This window comes from Hermetia illucens, chromosome 3, assembly GCF_905115235.1.
Source record: "Hermetia illucens chromosome 3, iHerIll2.2.curated.20191125, whole genome shotgun sequence".
NCBI classification, from domain to species: Eukaryota; Metazoa; Arthropoda; class Insecta; order Diptera; family Stratiomyidae; genus Hermetia; species Hermetia illucens.
The window spans coordinates 129074797-129091478 of NC_051851.1; the positions used below are offsets into that span (position 1 = coordinate 129074797).

At 43.8% G+C, this 16682-nt stretch overlaps 1 protein-coding gene across 1 annotated transcript in view; it reads right to left on the minus strand.

The window, feature by feature from the left end:
* The window catches only part of LOC119652956 (adenylate cyclase type 3), a 327645-nt gene extending 322031 nt beyond the window's left edge, over positions 1-5614 (minus strand). The window contains exon 1 of the mRNA XM_038057352.1: positions 4856-5614. The gene's annotated coding sequence lies outside the window, so the exon portion shown is untranslated. The remainder of the gene's footprint in view (positions 1-4855) is intronic.
* Between the last annotated feature and the right edge of the window lie 11068 nt (positions 5615-16682).

The following is a 16682-nucleotide window of genomic DNA, read 5'->3' on the forward strand; positions in this document are numbered from 1 at the left end:
TCTGGTGGCATCACAATTTTCTTGGAATGAAGGACATTCAAACGCCCTCTGGCGGCATCATAGAGTTTTTGGAAAGGCGCACAGTCGAACGCCCCTTCAATGTCTACAAACATCCTCATCATGTGCTCAACCTTCAGAGTTGCATCCTCTATCCTTGAAACCAAAGAATGACTTTACACGCTGATAAGCATGTTGGTTTTCACTAAATGGATGCAACCTGAGCTCCTCAACACGAATCCGACGCTAGTCTCTCCAAAAACTGAGTCAAGCTGATCTGTCTGAAGTTCTTTAGAATAGAATAGTCATCTTTCAAGGGCCAAGGTTTCGGTATGAAGACTACTTTAACCTTCTACCAAAAGGTAGGCACATAGCCCATTGCAAGACTTGCTAAAAAAGTATTTCTTAGCAATCGCTCTAAGTGCTGCATACCTTCTTTAGCATAGCTTTATAAATTACATCCATTCCAAGTGCTTCGAAGTGTCCAAAAGACAGTATGGCAGCTCTCATCTTTTCGTTGGTAACAACCACTTTCACAGTGTTCCAGTTCGCCTTGCAGCATTTTCGTGTTAAAAAGGTTCCGCGAACCCCCTCCACTTCTCTCACCAGTTCTCCCGGGTGATGTACTTCCAAGAGGGTCTGTACTGATTCCAGTCTGGAGCTCGTGAAAGTATCATCGGGTTTTCTAAAAGAGTCCAACTGGGCCGACTCATCCCTGTTAAGGACTCTGCACAGCCTTGAAGTCTCTCTTTTGCTTTCCAGTACCTCACAGTGCGCTCAAAAGGAATCTCGTTTAGAACACTTAAGGAGCCTCTTACAATCGTGCTGTGAGCTCCGGAAATTTAATCAGTCTTCGTTCTTATTACTTTTACAAACACGGTTCAGAAGTCGCCTGTTTGATTTTCCGAGTTTTTGCAGTTCTCGGTTCCACCAAAGAACCATTTTACCGCTTTGGCCTCCGAAAATAGGACAGACCTCTTCAGAGCACTTTAAAAGTGTGCAGATTTTTCGATTCATCTTCAAGCGCCAAAGAAGTCCTTAGTCGGCTAGGGACCTGCACTTTATTGCCAACAAACTCATTGAACTTTGTCCAATTCGTTTTCGTAGGATTCCGCCTTTGTATTACAGGCGTTCACCCGCAATGGTCAGATTGAATTGTACGATCACCGTAACTAGGTTCCGGAAACAGAACTGTCTCAGCATGGTTGTCTTTAACCGTCTTGACATCAGAACACAAGCTCTCGATCGTATAGATCTTTCATCGTAAAATATACTAGTCCCCTTTACTGATCCCATGCCGCAGATTCTATTAAATCGAATTAAACACACTTGCTTTATCAGCCTTACTACCAGCAGATAGGTGGTTAATTTGGCCAATCTTCATGTTTTTCGACGTAAACTTGGTCTGATGCGTAATGGAAAACTGTTACGGTCGGTATATGATGAGGTCTTCTTCCACCAGAAGCTTGATCCTCTCGTGTTTGATTTCTCTAAGAATAGCGGCAATTGGAGGTACAGCAGTTCCCATGTTCTCATCCATGGAAGGTCTCATCTCATCAGGCAGAGCATTCGTCTCCTTAACACCTTCACTGATTTGCAGTGTCCACTTTGTATAGATCCGATCACTCGAACTGGCAACTCAGTTTCGTTCACGTCCCTAGTTTCCCTTTCTTCCGCCTGTTGGTGTAGGAAAAGTTACTAGCAGTTAGTCCCTTCGCCAGTGCCAACCTCCATAAGGGAGTTCCGCCACTGTATGCACTATCCTCCGCGAGCAGCTACATTGTGGGAAAGTACACCGAAGATGCTGCAATTTGATCTAGCTTGTGCAAGTCAAAGATCATCATTGTTCTTCACTCTTAAAATGGAGATGATGCTCTATAGTTTCGTGATATGATTGAATTTCAATCTATCTAGGAAAAAATGGGGTACCATATGGTCACTTTCCCTGAACACATTCACATTCTTTCAGTCCAGTTCGAATACTCCCCACGTTCGTAGATTTGTCCTTCCTGGCATTCATGAACTTTACTCTCCAGTGACCCAAGTCCATGGTCGAGCTCTGCTCACCCAGCATGGGAATGATGTCCTCTGCTTCCTTCGAGGGCCCGGTAACCAACATCTGACATGTTATATTTTGCACAGCTGAGTGCTCACAATAGTGAACTTGAGCCGAAGGCCAGAACTCAAAGCCGGGATTACCTGATGGAACCACTTTAAAGCAGCCTTATCAGTGCACTCCAAATGGAGAAGCCCACCGTGAAAACCTTGATTGTTAAATCTTAGCTTCGTTCCAGGCTCCAGCATTTTTTTCCACAGGCATTATTCCTTTAACGTTTTCCCATCCTTGGAGGAAACCCCCCAGAAGCAGTCAGCAATGAGGCTACAGGTTGGGCATACGTCCTCTTCCTTCCCGCTTTCGTGTCCGTATTCCTATAGGAGGGACCAGCTTCGTTGAGATGTCTCTCGCTGATTTGATCACTTCTAGGAACACCCGTCCCATTCTCCGCGGGACACGCAGATGTAGGCCCTGGTGCCGGACAGAATAAAGCTTTGCCCGCCAAAGATATGTTGGTCCTACACTTCTTGCGCGCATTACCGCTGACAGAGGAGTCTGGTGTATCCAGTGTGCGTCTCACCGGGTTGCCAGTTTATCCCCGCCTTCCACCGAAGATTCCGCTTCCTTGCTTCCGATTTCTCTGGACATTACCGCACCTAGGGTGCAGCCACGTCCATGTCCTCACCCCAACACCCTTTCCTCACCCTTTCTTCCTGGTAAGGGTGAAGCAAAAGGTTTTGACAGGCAAGATTCAGCCTGTAGTCCTCCTCCTTATTGACTGAATTTGCCTTCTGCCGAGCCTTCCACTTCCGTTTGCAGGTAGATTTGGGCTGTAGTACCGTGGACGGGCCGGCCGTAGTCGGATTTCCAGTTTCTCCCAAGTCGACAGTTTCCATACACACTTCCGATTGGCAACTCTCTTGGTAAAATGAGCCAGAATGACGCAGATGGACTGCGCGGCTTATCGAAAATGTAGACCCGTGGTTGAACCGAACGCATAGTGAAATTAATTGCTTCCTTTTCCAACTTTCAAGGTTTTCAGTCTTACTTGGACAAGATTGGAAAGGCACCATCTCCTCATTGTGTGTTCTGAATTGGAGTGTCGGACGACGCCGAGCACACCCTTTTCTCTTTTGAGATGTGGAACGGCTTTCGTCAGCAGCTCTTTGTAGACACAGGGGAGCTCATTCTAGACAACATTGTCAGAGAGATGATGAGGAGCGCTGGCAGATGGAGTCGTATTGCGCATTATATTTGGGCTCTTTTTGTTGCGAAAAAGATTGGGCTCGACCGACGGAGGCACTGGATAGCAAGCGGCCTCCTGAGCTAACAACCCCTTTCCTCCTCTCCTGTTGGCGAAAGGAATTCCCTGACTTGAAGGCTCCCAAAGCCAAAAGAGCGGGAAAGCTAGCCCGAAGTAATGTCTCAAACGGTTCCAAGCTAGTTCTCTGATGACGGGGAGGTATTTAATTGGTGAAGGATGTATTGCTGGCTATATCATGCAGTGGAAACTGATGATGAGTGATCAAGGAATTGATCGCCCTGGAATCACATGGCGCAAAACAGTACAGGAAGAGTGATCAGTAAGAAAATATATGTACCATTAGCTAATCACAGAGCGGTAGTTTACTGTTGGAAAGGCTTCGTTGCGATTGTCAGCACCGGGATAATTCCTGTGAAGCCATTGGGGTATGCCATCCCCACGTATTCAAAGAGGATGTTCAGATTCGAGTCTGCAATGGACTCATCAAGAGTGGCCCTTGCCTCGAAGTTTCACCGGAAGTTATCTGATACCATGGAAAACGAAATGTTCCTCTGAGAGAATATGCTTGACGAGAATTCCAGGGGTATGTGTTCTCAGCCAGGTTATTTACTTTGTGGGAGTTTCATAGTGGTTATAGCTGTGACCACAGCTCCTTGTGGCCTCAATCGTTGAGTTGCACTACACAACCTACATGACAGGTACTCATGTTAAATCCCCGGGACTTTCATGTACCATCAGCTGAAATATGTATTACATTCGATTTATCTCGGTTGGATTCGCCAAATTACCTCACTAATTTTGATGCATTATTTCTTTCAACAGTGAAATCAAAGAGTTGCCTTGGAAGTCTAATCAACATGTTTCTATGTCCGGAAGTTGTCAGTCAAATGTTGCTTTTCATTAATCTCTGTCAACGATGCATCGTTTAAATAGTCATGACCGGCACTATTTTGAAATGAGAAATATCGTCGGTGGATGATAAGTCAAAAGATGATTGAGTAGGAGTAGAAGAAGCAATGAATGGAACACTCATAGAGGACAGACGGTAATTCTGTTAGCAGTTGTACCATGTGAATGACCTTACCTTCGTAGGTTTACAAATTGGTCATAGGAATACTATGTGTAGTATAAACCTCTCACGAAAGCGGTTGCGCTTGTCGCAGTATGCTCCAGGTATGAATTTACAGTAACCGCAGCCGTGTGAAGTCCTTCAAACAAAACTATAATAAAATATATATTATATTTTGTTGCCAGCACAATAGCGGGAGAAGTGAGAGTGATTCAATATAGTATCCTCTACTTTATATGATATTTTAAAAATTCAATCCGCTATAAGAACTACATTACCATGTCAGACAAGTTTTCCTAAGGAACTTATAAATAATCAAAGGTAATTCTGACATCAGCAATAAAGTCAATTACTTGACTTTTAAATTTAACTTAACTCCAGTTTTCATAGAATTACAGCATCAACAGCATTCCGGAGGAAAATTAAAACCCCTTTTCTCTTATCTTATTATATAGTATGTACGACTTACATAAGCGACATCGCATTATCCTCTCTTAATCCGTCCGCAAATCCCTCTAAATTACAGCATTCGACATGTGCCCAGGCGGCGACCTTATCCTTATTTATCCACTTTGCTTCAATACCTGAAAGTTGATTCGAACACACGCCACACGAAATTGAGGATTCACATTCCACTTCCGCATGCACAAATGGAAAAGGAGCCCACAAACAAAGGGACGAAAACTCGCGTCAGGGTGTATGAAGGAGCTGAAGATGGACCGAAACGAAGACGCTTCAAAGTGTCTAAAGCTGAGAATTGTGTGTCTTGCTAGAAGCTGAGGATGGATATTCCCACGCAATGCAGCCAGGAGCTTTGGTTCAATGAAGTTCCGATAAAATCCTTTATAATATTCAGAAAACTCGTTGTTTGATGTAGGTCTGAAGTGAAGGAAAGGTTTGTTCCTGGCCCAAATATTAAGAGTCGCAATATTTTATTGCACCAGATTTCCCCGAACCATGTTTCACAATTCCACTAGAAATTCATCGTTGCGACTTTACCACTCGTGATGCGTCTCACCCACCACACATCCCTTCACCATAACCGTATTCCGCGCGATTCCTACAATCGCGCACACTTTTCATACACAATTCCTTTCCACTCACACCACACCGCACTCTAAAAGATGCCTTCTGTCATTTACCTCACAAATGGAACCAAAATTTGCAAAATATTATTCTGCTGTTGTATAGGGAAACAACTTTTCTAAATACTCGTAATCCCGGCAATCATCCCTCTCGCAATTGCACACAATATATTATTCAAAAAGTTGACCCCAATCAAAGTAGTTCCGCGATTGCATTGACTCAAATCGATTTTTCATTTTAAGGAATCCAGAAATACACAAGACACATTCCAACGAGATAAAGATATGTTCCCGGACAATGCCGCGTTACAAATCCTCCAGTTCACCCTCAAGGACTAAACTTTTAGGTTACTTGCCGGGATTTAGAAAGTGGAGCAGTTAACTTTCGAAGCTTTATTCGGGAACGCAAAAGAGACTATGACAGTGAAACTCAAAAGGACTAAAAAAGAGAGCTCAGTGAAAGCTTAGGGGAAAGTCTCTCTTCATTTCCATAGAATTTAATGGGGATACTTTCTACGCTAACGCAGCAATTTCTATGCAAAGCGGTAGCTCTAAGAAAATCGAATATTTATTCATTTTATTATTTGAATCGAATCCTTGTAAGATTCATTCAACGCAGTGTATAAAACTCTGTTGCTACCAGTGTCCTGAATGTAATAAATTTATGTAGTCAGATAACAGTTATTAATATCCTCCGTTTTTTTAATTGAAGCTGTAAAAAATATATTTATCAAGCATCTATGAGTCATCGAAATAAACCCTTCACTGTTGAATGTCTTTATTCAGTGCTGATACTTATTTACTTTCTAATTGACAGACATCGCACCATCAACAGGTTGCCAGATAATTTAGGAACTCATCAACAGGTACCATTTCACGTTTCACATATCAGTTTGGGATGCATTTTAACAGGAAGTACATACACAGGTTTCTTGACCACACCCGGAAAAACATTTTAAAAAACCTTGAAAAATCTTGGTTAACTCGTAAACATAAACAACTCGTCATTTTACGAGTTTAGTAATAATGCCTTATAACTCATCGATGAAAAGACTTGTCACGTGCCTGCTGATGATTACATAATCATTGCCGGCGACCTTAATGGTCATGTGGGTGAAAAGGCAGACGGTAGCAGGTGCCATGGGGGAAAGGGGTTCGGAGCGCGCAATGAAGGTGGCGAACGTATAATCGATTTTGCGGACACCCATGACCTTGTACTTATGAATACATGGTTCATCAAACGATTGTCTCATCTTCCCACATTTTATAGTGGGAACAATAAAACGCAAATCGACTATATTCTCATAAGACGCCAACATTTTACCACTGTCACTGATTGCAAAGTCGTTCCCTATGAGACCATCGCACCTCAACATCGGCCGTTGATTGCTGTCCTGCGAATTAAGCCACCGATATAACGGCGTGAGGAACGCACTGGCCCGCCGCGCATTAAATGGTGGCGATTTGGTGAGAAGAACGAAGAAACGGTCTCACTCATACGATTGCCAACCATTACGAATGTGGAAGAATCATGGAACCAAATGAAAGACACGATCCACAAAGCGGCCTCTGCAACCCTCGGGGTCACCAAGCCGGGTAAGCGGTACATCAACCGAGATACTTGGCTTTGGAATGATGATGTTGAAATGAAGGTCCGTGAAAAGAAACGCCTCTACCACAAATTTCTCGACGATAAAACGCCTGCTAATTGGCAAATTTATAAGAATGCCAACCGGGAAGCAAAGAAAGCGGTCGCTGTCACCCGAGCGAACCATTTCAAAAATCTTTACGATAAACTGGACACTCGGGATGGCGAGAGAGATCTGTACCGACTTGCTAAAAGCCGTGATGAACGCACACAGGATATCGAACACTTCTGTTGTGTTAATGACAAGAACGGTACTTTGCTTACTGATCGTCGAGCCGCGACGGATAGATGGCGAGAATACTTCGAGCAGATTTCAACTGAAGAATTTGCTCATCCTCCACTTCCACAATCATTGCCGACATTTGGAGCAGTTCCACCAGTCAGCGTAACTGAAGTCGAGGAGGCAATAAAACAAATGAAATCGGGGAAAGCAACAGGACCTGACGACATCGCATCTGAGCTCTGGAAAGCAAAGAGCTGGGACCCAACACCGTGGCTCAGTGAATTCTTTAACCGGGTTATTCAGGAAGGAAGAACACCATCTGACTGGCAAGAAAGTACCACTGTTCCAATATGGAAAAAGAAAGGTAGCCCAGCAGAATGTTCAAATTACCGTCCGATCCGGTTACTTTCCCATACCATGAAGATTTTTGAACGCATTCTTGACAACCGTATTCGCGAAATCGTTGAAATAACCGTGAATCAAGCCGGATTTGTCAAGAACTGCGGAACTACTGACGCAATACACACTGCGCGGTTACTCATGGAGAAACACCGTGAGAAGCATCGCCCTCTTTACATTGCCTTTCTGGATCTTGAGAAAGCGTTTGACCGTGTGCCACACGAACTCATCTGGTATGCTTTACGACAACACTTCGTGCCAGAAGAACTCGTGCGCTGGGTTCAATTGCTCTACCACGATCCGAAAAGTAAAGTTCGAAGTATGGCGGGTGTATCAAAACCGCTTCGTGTCTCTGTTGGAGTTCATCAAGGAAGTGCCCTCTCACCACTCCTCTTTGTCCTTGTTATGGACACCGTCACACGGGATATCCAACGTCCAGCGCCCTACACACTGCTTTATGCAGATGATGTTTTTCTAGCATCTGATAGCAAAAATGATCTCGAGCAACTTGTTCAAAAATGGAATGATCGCCTCATGCAACACGGTCTCAGATTGAATTTAAACAAAACTGAATTTTTGACGACCGATCCCCATGAAACAGGCACAATCACTGTCAGCGGCAGTGATCTGCCCAGAACTGAGCGATTTAAATACCTCGGGTCAACGCTATCAGCCAATGGAGAACTGCGTTATGAAATTGCTTCACGCATTAACGCAACCTGGATGAAGTGGCGTTCCACAACTGGTGTCCTTTGTGATCGACGTATCAACGAACGTCTCAAATCTAAAATTTACCGCAATGTCGTCCGTCCAGTCGCTCTCTATGGTTCTGAGTGTTGGCCGACCATAAAAGACAATGAACGACGTCTTGCGGTAATGGAGACGAAGATGCTACGTTGGACTAGTGGCGTCACACGTTTAGATCACATCCGAAATGAGGATATCCGCGATCGTTATGGGGTTGCACCGATCGTGGAAAAGTTGCGAGAGAGGCGTCTTCGATGGTATGGTCACGCAATTCGTGCAAACGAGAATTCACTTGCCAAGATTGGTCTGAACATCGAAGTCGATGGTAAACGACCAAAAGGCAGACCTAAGCAACGGTGGCTTGATACGCTGGACGGGGATTTGAAAGCCTCGAGATTGCACCCAGATCAGGCATTCGATAGAGCCAAATGGCGAAGCCGATCACGACGAGCCGACCCCGCTTGTGAACGGGACAAAGGCTGAAGAAAAAGAAGAAGAACTCATCTTTAGTTAGACATCAATTCACTTAATAAATAAGCAAAAATTCGTATATTAATTTATCAATTAAGTAATGATTATATGAGATTGTCCGTATACACCAATTTTTGCTTTTTTCTTCTGACATCAGCGAAACCATTTCTGATGTGGTAACCAACGTTAGTATTAAAACACGTACGTTCATTCCACCACGGTTTTCCGCCTCCAGCTGAAGCTGAAGGATTTCGACGAGCGAACCCGCGGCGGGTTACTCTGCCAGGACCGAATTTCGGACGTTCATGCTTCAAGTCAGTGCCATCAGCCTCCTGGAAGAAAGATGTCAGTCTGTTTAAGGAAATCGTCTTTGGCTTGCCACGGATATCCAAACTAAAAGCATGCTCCCCACGCTCGAGAACCTTATGAAGACCCTCGTACGGTGGCTGCAGCGGCCTCCGAGTGACATCTGTCCTCACCAGAACATGGGTGCAGACTTCAAGTTTCCCAAGCGTGTGGACCGATGGTCACGCCTAACGAGATGACAGAAGCGGCTTCAATCTGAAAACGTCCTCCAGTAGCAGGCGCAACAATTCGGTCTCTCCAAGTCCATTTCTTGTTAAAGACCTGGTCGCCTGGTAATCGTAGATTCTCCCCGTATACCAGATCAGCAGGGCTGGCAGCAAACTATTTGCGGATGGCTGCACGGAAGCCATACAGAACAAAAAGAAAGACCTGTGACCAGGTCGGCTCGTCGCGCAGTTCTCCGTTGGCGTTTGAATCCAAGGAACTTTCCGAGCTCTGAGAAAGCAGTGTATTCGAACTCTATTCCCTGGTCTATGTTGGTTACGACGGAAACACCAAAGCGCGGGTATTGCCTCAGACCACCTCGTAAACCTATCAATCATCGTGAGGCAATACGAATATCGCAAAGGGCCTACAGTGTCGATACGTATGGTGTGGAAACGCTTTGTTTACTTAGGAAATACACCAAATTCTTTCTTAGCGTGCCTAGTGACCTTACACCTTTCGGATGATAAACGGCCAGAAATATTTGCTGGAGACTAGTCGGTTCGTTATCCAAATGCCAGGTTGATCAAGATCGTGCACCGAGCAAAAGACAGAAGCAGGCTTCGAAGAACTGTGTCATCTTTCTAGGCCACAGAGATTGGCAAAAAATTGACTGCGGCAGGGATGTTGATTTCAGAGATCCGAGACAAAATATCAGCGACTAAATGGTTAGTGGAGTTAGTTGGTTTCTTGGTCTCCCGAATTTCAGCTTCAGGCATTCAGTAAGGTAAGTGTTCTTTTGAAAATTCTTATAAGTAATATACTGGCTTAAAGAATGCATTCCATCGTTGTAATAGGTTGATCCCAGTGGATTTTTTTTTGTAAGACGAGTATTAAGAAACGCTGAGTTGACGAACAAAGGGTCGGAAGTGGGAAAGTCAGAGAATTACTTTGATGAGCTAGCGGTACATTGTTTTCGATGTTGTAACGACGTTAATCAAGTTTTGGTAAATTTGTGCATGGGTTTGAGGCGGCAGGATGAAAAGCCACAGAAAACATAGTCTGCCAAGGACGTGATTAACGAACGGCAAAACGTTTGTCAAGTAGCTCGCTTTGCAGTCGCTGATATGAATTTTCTCAATTCCTCGCTGGTTTAGTGATTTTGTGGTGAAGTTTTAGTTTCGAGCTGCGGGAGACCTTACCCATTGAGTGTGCGACATCCATAGAATATGAGATTTGTAGCCTCCAAGAATTTGTGGTCGGAGTGTGTGCGAGACATTTTCCAGCTATTTCGGTATATTGATGGCTTAAATTCAGTACGTTCTTATATTTCCGTATATATATATTTTCTTTCTTCCTTTTTGAAACAAGTAATTTCCTTCTTTAAAAAAAAAGAAAAAAACAACACCAGATACACGCCACGCCGAACACGGAGTTTTTACACTCCGTTTTTAGTTTTTCTTTGATTTCATTTTTCTTCTGTTTTTTTTTGTTAATATTGTTTCTTCTTAAAGTATTTTATTTTATGATTTATATTTTTTATATTTCAAATTTAGCTCTTAATTGCTAATTATTTTTCTCCCGATTTGTTTTTGTTCATACTGAATTTGTAATATAGTAATAATAATACCATGAATTTGAACTATTTTTTTTTGTAATTTGAAGACTTCCTTCCTTTCTCCTCCTCCTTGGCCCCGCAAAACCTTTTAAGGACATCCGCTAAATAATGGCCTGAGTATCTCAAGGATGGGAGAGAACCTCAGCGGCCGCGCCTCAATAATCATCTGAAGCAGAAGACGCAATGAGCGGGACTCTGATCCGTCGTGGATCTTCCCACTCGATCGCGACACTCAGGTCCGGAGATTTACGGCTCCACGTGCGGTCGAGCCGTTTTTGTTTTTTTATTTTTCAGCTCACGTTCTGGTTTATTTCATTAGGCCGTCGCGAATTCCTTTGCTCGTCGTCTCATTTTTAGATCCGGTGCGGACCCACGCATCGGTATAGACACGTTAATTTTGTACGAATGGCACGTGAGGGATCAAAGCCCTCAAAGGACACCCCCCCCCCCCCTCCAACATTCCCGAGCCCGGCTAGCATAGAGGCGTGCAAGAACGTGTCAACCGAGCACTTTAATCAAGATTCAGTATTTGCGGGCGGACCTTCACGATCAATTTCGCCAACATTTTAGGTTTCTGGAATAGCTCTTCCCTCTAGGTCGTCTTCGGCCACTCAGGATGGTCGTTCGATCATCCTATTTCCCTTAGATTCATTGCAACAGGAAGTGCTTGCATTCGGATTAGATAAGAAAGCGTTAAGTAAAGCCAGGTGTTAAGCGGCTTTCGGCAGGAATCAACGGTAGAAGTTAACCGTACTCAAGAGCTTTATATGACTTTTGCCCGTCTTTTGCAGCAGAAAACTTGCGATCACTAGCACTGTGTCTTCATCGGGTTGTAAGCCGTTAAGGGTGATGGAATGGACCAGCCCTCAAAGGACACCCCCCCCCCCCTCCTACATTCCCGAGCCCGGCTAACACAGAGGCGTGCAAGAACGTGTCAACCGAGCACTTTAATCAAGATTCAGTATTTGCGGGCGGACCTTCACGATCAATTTCGCCAACATTTTAGGTTTCTGGAATAGCTCTTCCCTCTAGGTCATCTTCGTCCACTCAGGATGGTCGTTCGATCATCCTATTTCCCTTAGATTCATTACAACAGGAAGTGCTTGCATTCGGATTAGATAAGAAAGCGTTAAGTAAAGCCAGGTGTTAAGCGGCTTTCGGCAGGAATCAACGGTAGAAGTTAACCGTACTCAAGAGCTTTATATGACTTTTGCCCGTCTTTTGCAGCAGAAAACTTGCGATCACTAGCACTGTGTCTTCATCGGGTTGTAAGCCGTTAAGGGTGATGGAATGGACTAGAAATTTCACCTGTTGCCAGAGAAATCTACACTTTTCAACATTAAGAATCAGACAGACGTCGGGAAATGCACTCGGTGGAAGATGCGACCAGAATGTCCTCCAAGTGTATGAAACGGAAGTCCAAATTTCGTAATGTAGAGTGGATGAATCTCTGGAAGGTTTGCGCCGCATTGCATAGGCCAAAAGTCATCTGTGTGAAGAGTCCAAAAGATGTGCAAATTACTACTTAGGAATATGTTCGGCAGCTATAGGGATTTAATGGGAGATCTTGGCGAGATCCAAGGTTAACAAAACACGACCGTTTGCTAAATAATGCGCAAAGTGTTGGATGAGTGGAACGCCTATAATCTCCACAACGTCGTCATTCGCCGTTGGGCTTTAGGACCAGATTGAGTGAAAAGCGCTATTGAAATGTCTGCAAACACCCTGTTTAAGTAGCTATTCAAACTCTTTTCACGAACCGTCGAGTTTCTGGAGTGGTAGATAGCGCTAGAGAGATAGCGCTCGGTTATGATGTTACGGTACTTTTGAAGATGTACACGAATACGGGGGTCGGCCACGTCTTCTAAAACGGTAGAAACAGTGTTGCGTGAGCAGGTTGAAACCTTCTCCCTGAAAACCTAAGTGTCAGTGTAAGTCATAGGGTCTATCAGGGACCTATGCTGCATATCAATCAGAAGCCCATAGTGATACATGAAGGGGCAGTAATGCCAGTAAGGCGACGTTATTCTGCGGTTCAGGTAGATGTCGCCACATTCCCAAACGAATTCAGTTTTCTTAACTCGCGAGAAAAGTACATGGGTTGGTAGATTTAGTGGCTTGCTCCGCAAACCTACAATGGTATCAGCTCACGTCTGAGTTCGATGCGGCAAGCAGTTACCTGAACGACCGCTCTCGAGCAGGACGACGAACGTGTTCGTGACCGTCCTCTCGAACACAAAGTATTTATCGTCGCCGTCAGTGTGGCCGCTTGTCTCCTTAATTTCGCATCTAGGGAACCGCCGTCGGCACACGCTAGTTGGTCTGCGTCAGATCAATCAGCAAGTGAGACAGCTAAGCCGGGCGTAGGAGTACTCGCTCAGGATCTCGACGACGAGCATGACTTGCTCCTTGTCTAGACCGACCAAGGCATTATTAAATTTAGTGACGCATGTCGTGACGCCCGCCAGCGTGAACAGCGCCTCCAACATAAGGAACCACGCCTCTGGGTTCCGCCACTATAACGATAGCACCTCAAACGGAAAGGTAGTTAGGGCGACAGAAAGCTCCGCGATTTCCTAATTTTCACACGACATACTTTATACGAAAAGACTGGAGCGCGGCAACGGAACGAAACTAATAATAGAAACTCAACTCAACACAATGGATATTACTAACCAAAAACAAAATGATGTAATCCTCATCATGAAAAAGAACACCTCAACGTCCGAACTAACAAGTTAATACAACAACTTAGAATAATATAACATCGTCTATTCAATGTTTGCTTGGCCACAAACATTGATACCCTTCGCCAACTTCTTTAAATAGCTCCTTCTTTATCGATTGCTCATTCTGCGGCCCCAGTGTCCCTTGTGTAGATAACTTGCGAATGATGTTCGATAACTTGCTTGATTAGAAACTGGAGTCCAACTACCCTCTTCACTACTTTTATATTTAATTCCATTTTCTTGCAATTTGCTTTGCTCCACCTTTTCTTCTAAATCAACTTTACTTTCCAAAACAATTTCTTGTTCTACCTCGTCTCTCGGCGCTGTCGAATTGCATCTTCTAGAGAGGCATCGTGAACATCTTCTTATTAATTAAGTAATTATTGTGAGATTGTCAATTCGCACTGATTTTTATTTTTTCCTTCTGACATCGAAAAACAAATTGCGATGTTAAGACCAGCGCGGTGCTTAAAATACTGCACGTTCATTCCGCGACAACATCATACACATGAAATACAAAATTTTGACCTCCTATAACTTTATTATTAATAGTTGCATTTACTCCAAACTTTCCAAAATTATTAACTTTATTTGAGCAACGTATTTTGAGGCCTAGATTTCATTTAGGAGCACAATTGTGATTTTTGTCAGATTTTCTGGTTGGATAAGTTCTAAAAACGAGACCTACGGGCACACAGTGTCAGAAATAATATCAGTTTCGGGAAGTACTAATCGGACACTCTCATTTTATGCGCCACATGATTATATTGTGTGAAAAAAAAAATCATATACCCGCATGTACTTAAATCGAACCCAAAATCATGAAAATGAAAGAAATTCACAGGCCACATGTTCTCACCCAATTTCGTAACTAGAGTTTCATCCCTTTTGGAGAAAATCGACAGATAGACAGGCAGACAAAGAGTTGTGATGAGAGGATTCAGGGGTCACTCATCTCCGCAGCCTACGTCCCTCTGGTTGAAACTCATCCAGGGGTTATTCCCCCAGCAAAAGAGGGGCGCCAAACTATTTCAGAGATCTCTGAATGTGACCGCAATCCCAGCAGTAACCAAAGACGGGCTGTTGGCGATTTGCAAGGGAATAGATGATGATAAAGTTCCTGGGCTGGGTGGAATACAAAATATGGTCCTTAAGCTCGCAGTTAAATCTAGAGCGGACATGTTCGCCGAGATGTTAGAAGTGTGCCTTCCCGATATTCCCTACAGCATGGAAGCGGCAGCAGTTGGGACTATTGCCGAATTCTGGCAAATTTCCGGGTGAGCCATCCTCCTATAGACGCATATGCCTTCTAGACACTATGGGGAAAATGCTGGCGCTGGTAATCAATAATAGATTTCCCCCCGTGTTTGAATGCTAAGGAGGCCTTTCAGATCGATAATATAGGTTCCATAAGGCCTGATAAATCATTGATGCCATCAAATTTGTTACAGGCTTGGCTGAATATACAATTCACGAAAGGGGTAGTCGCAACAACGGATGTGAAAAACATATATAGAAGTCCCTGGCAAAGATTTCTGTTTCTATCTACCTCACTACCATCACGGATAACTACTTTCGCGAGCCACGCTTTGGTATGACACCAATGTTAGACCAGGGGGTTACATTGTCCCCCGTATGTCCCCTCCGTACGGAGCTCACTACTTTAAAACATCATGTATAATTATGTACTTAATCTTCCGACTCTATAGGGAGCCACGCTGATGGCTTATGCCGAAGATTTTGCACAGTGTGGTCGCAAAACTGAGATGTTGAATTGTACTCTTGTGAAGCAATTAGTGCTATTAAGGCTTGGTTGGCTAGCGCCATACTGGCACTTCTTTTTCTTCAGCCTTTGTCCTGTTCACAAGCGGCTATACTGGCACTCCCAGAGGAAAACATGGAAGCGAAGCGAAGAATTTCGCTCGCAATAAGAGAGAGTTATATCATCGCTTCCAAGCCGCCAATCAAATACCTGAGAGTATTAATAGATGTAACGAAGCTGTCCAACTCAATATACGCGCAGGGTAAACGAGAACGAGCCGAGAAGATCAGAATGTATTGATCGTTCAACGAAAATTTACGTTTTCCCATAAACTGTTTGTATTTGAATGGATTTGAATAAAGTTTTATGTTTTCTAATAAACCATAATTTTAAGTAAATTCATTCTGTTATCATCAAAAGACAAGAGGCGCCACAGGCTTAAATATTTACGTATGGCACTCAATGATAAGCTCAACTAGAAAAGACACATTCAGATAAAGATTATATAGTTAAAAGTCAGATACAGACAGATTTACTAGCTATTGCGGAAGAATTTTCAGCTCGACTCCAAGTTACTAATTTAGAAGCAGATCCTAAAGCCCGTATGGACGTACGGCATACAACTGTGGGGCTGTGCAACCAAAATAAACTTAAAAGTCATACAAATGCTTCACAACAAAGTGCTTGAAACATTGTAGACCCGCTCCCTGATTCATTCGTGATGAGGATCTGAATAGAGACCTAAGAATACAGATGGTAAGTGAGGTCATCAAAGAGCATACAATTAAGCATAATCGTCGATTTACTACCATAGAGGCCAACCTGCTTAAAGACATAAGCTTTTGTAGGACGGCCAGTTCCTCAGCGAAGCCAACCAATGTGCTGACGTTGACCGCAGGGTCTTTTCCCTATAAAAGTGAAAATAAAATTTGCGAAGTAACCTGCTACATGACGAAATAGATTGCCGAGAGAGGTTTTAGTGAGTACTCTCATTGTACCAACTGTTCCTCCAGATTGGGGGTTGGGTAGAGCTGACTACCCTACACGGAAAACCGATGTTTCGAAGCCACAGAAGGAGCCTCGGACAGAATGGAAATTAAAACA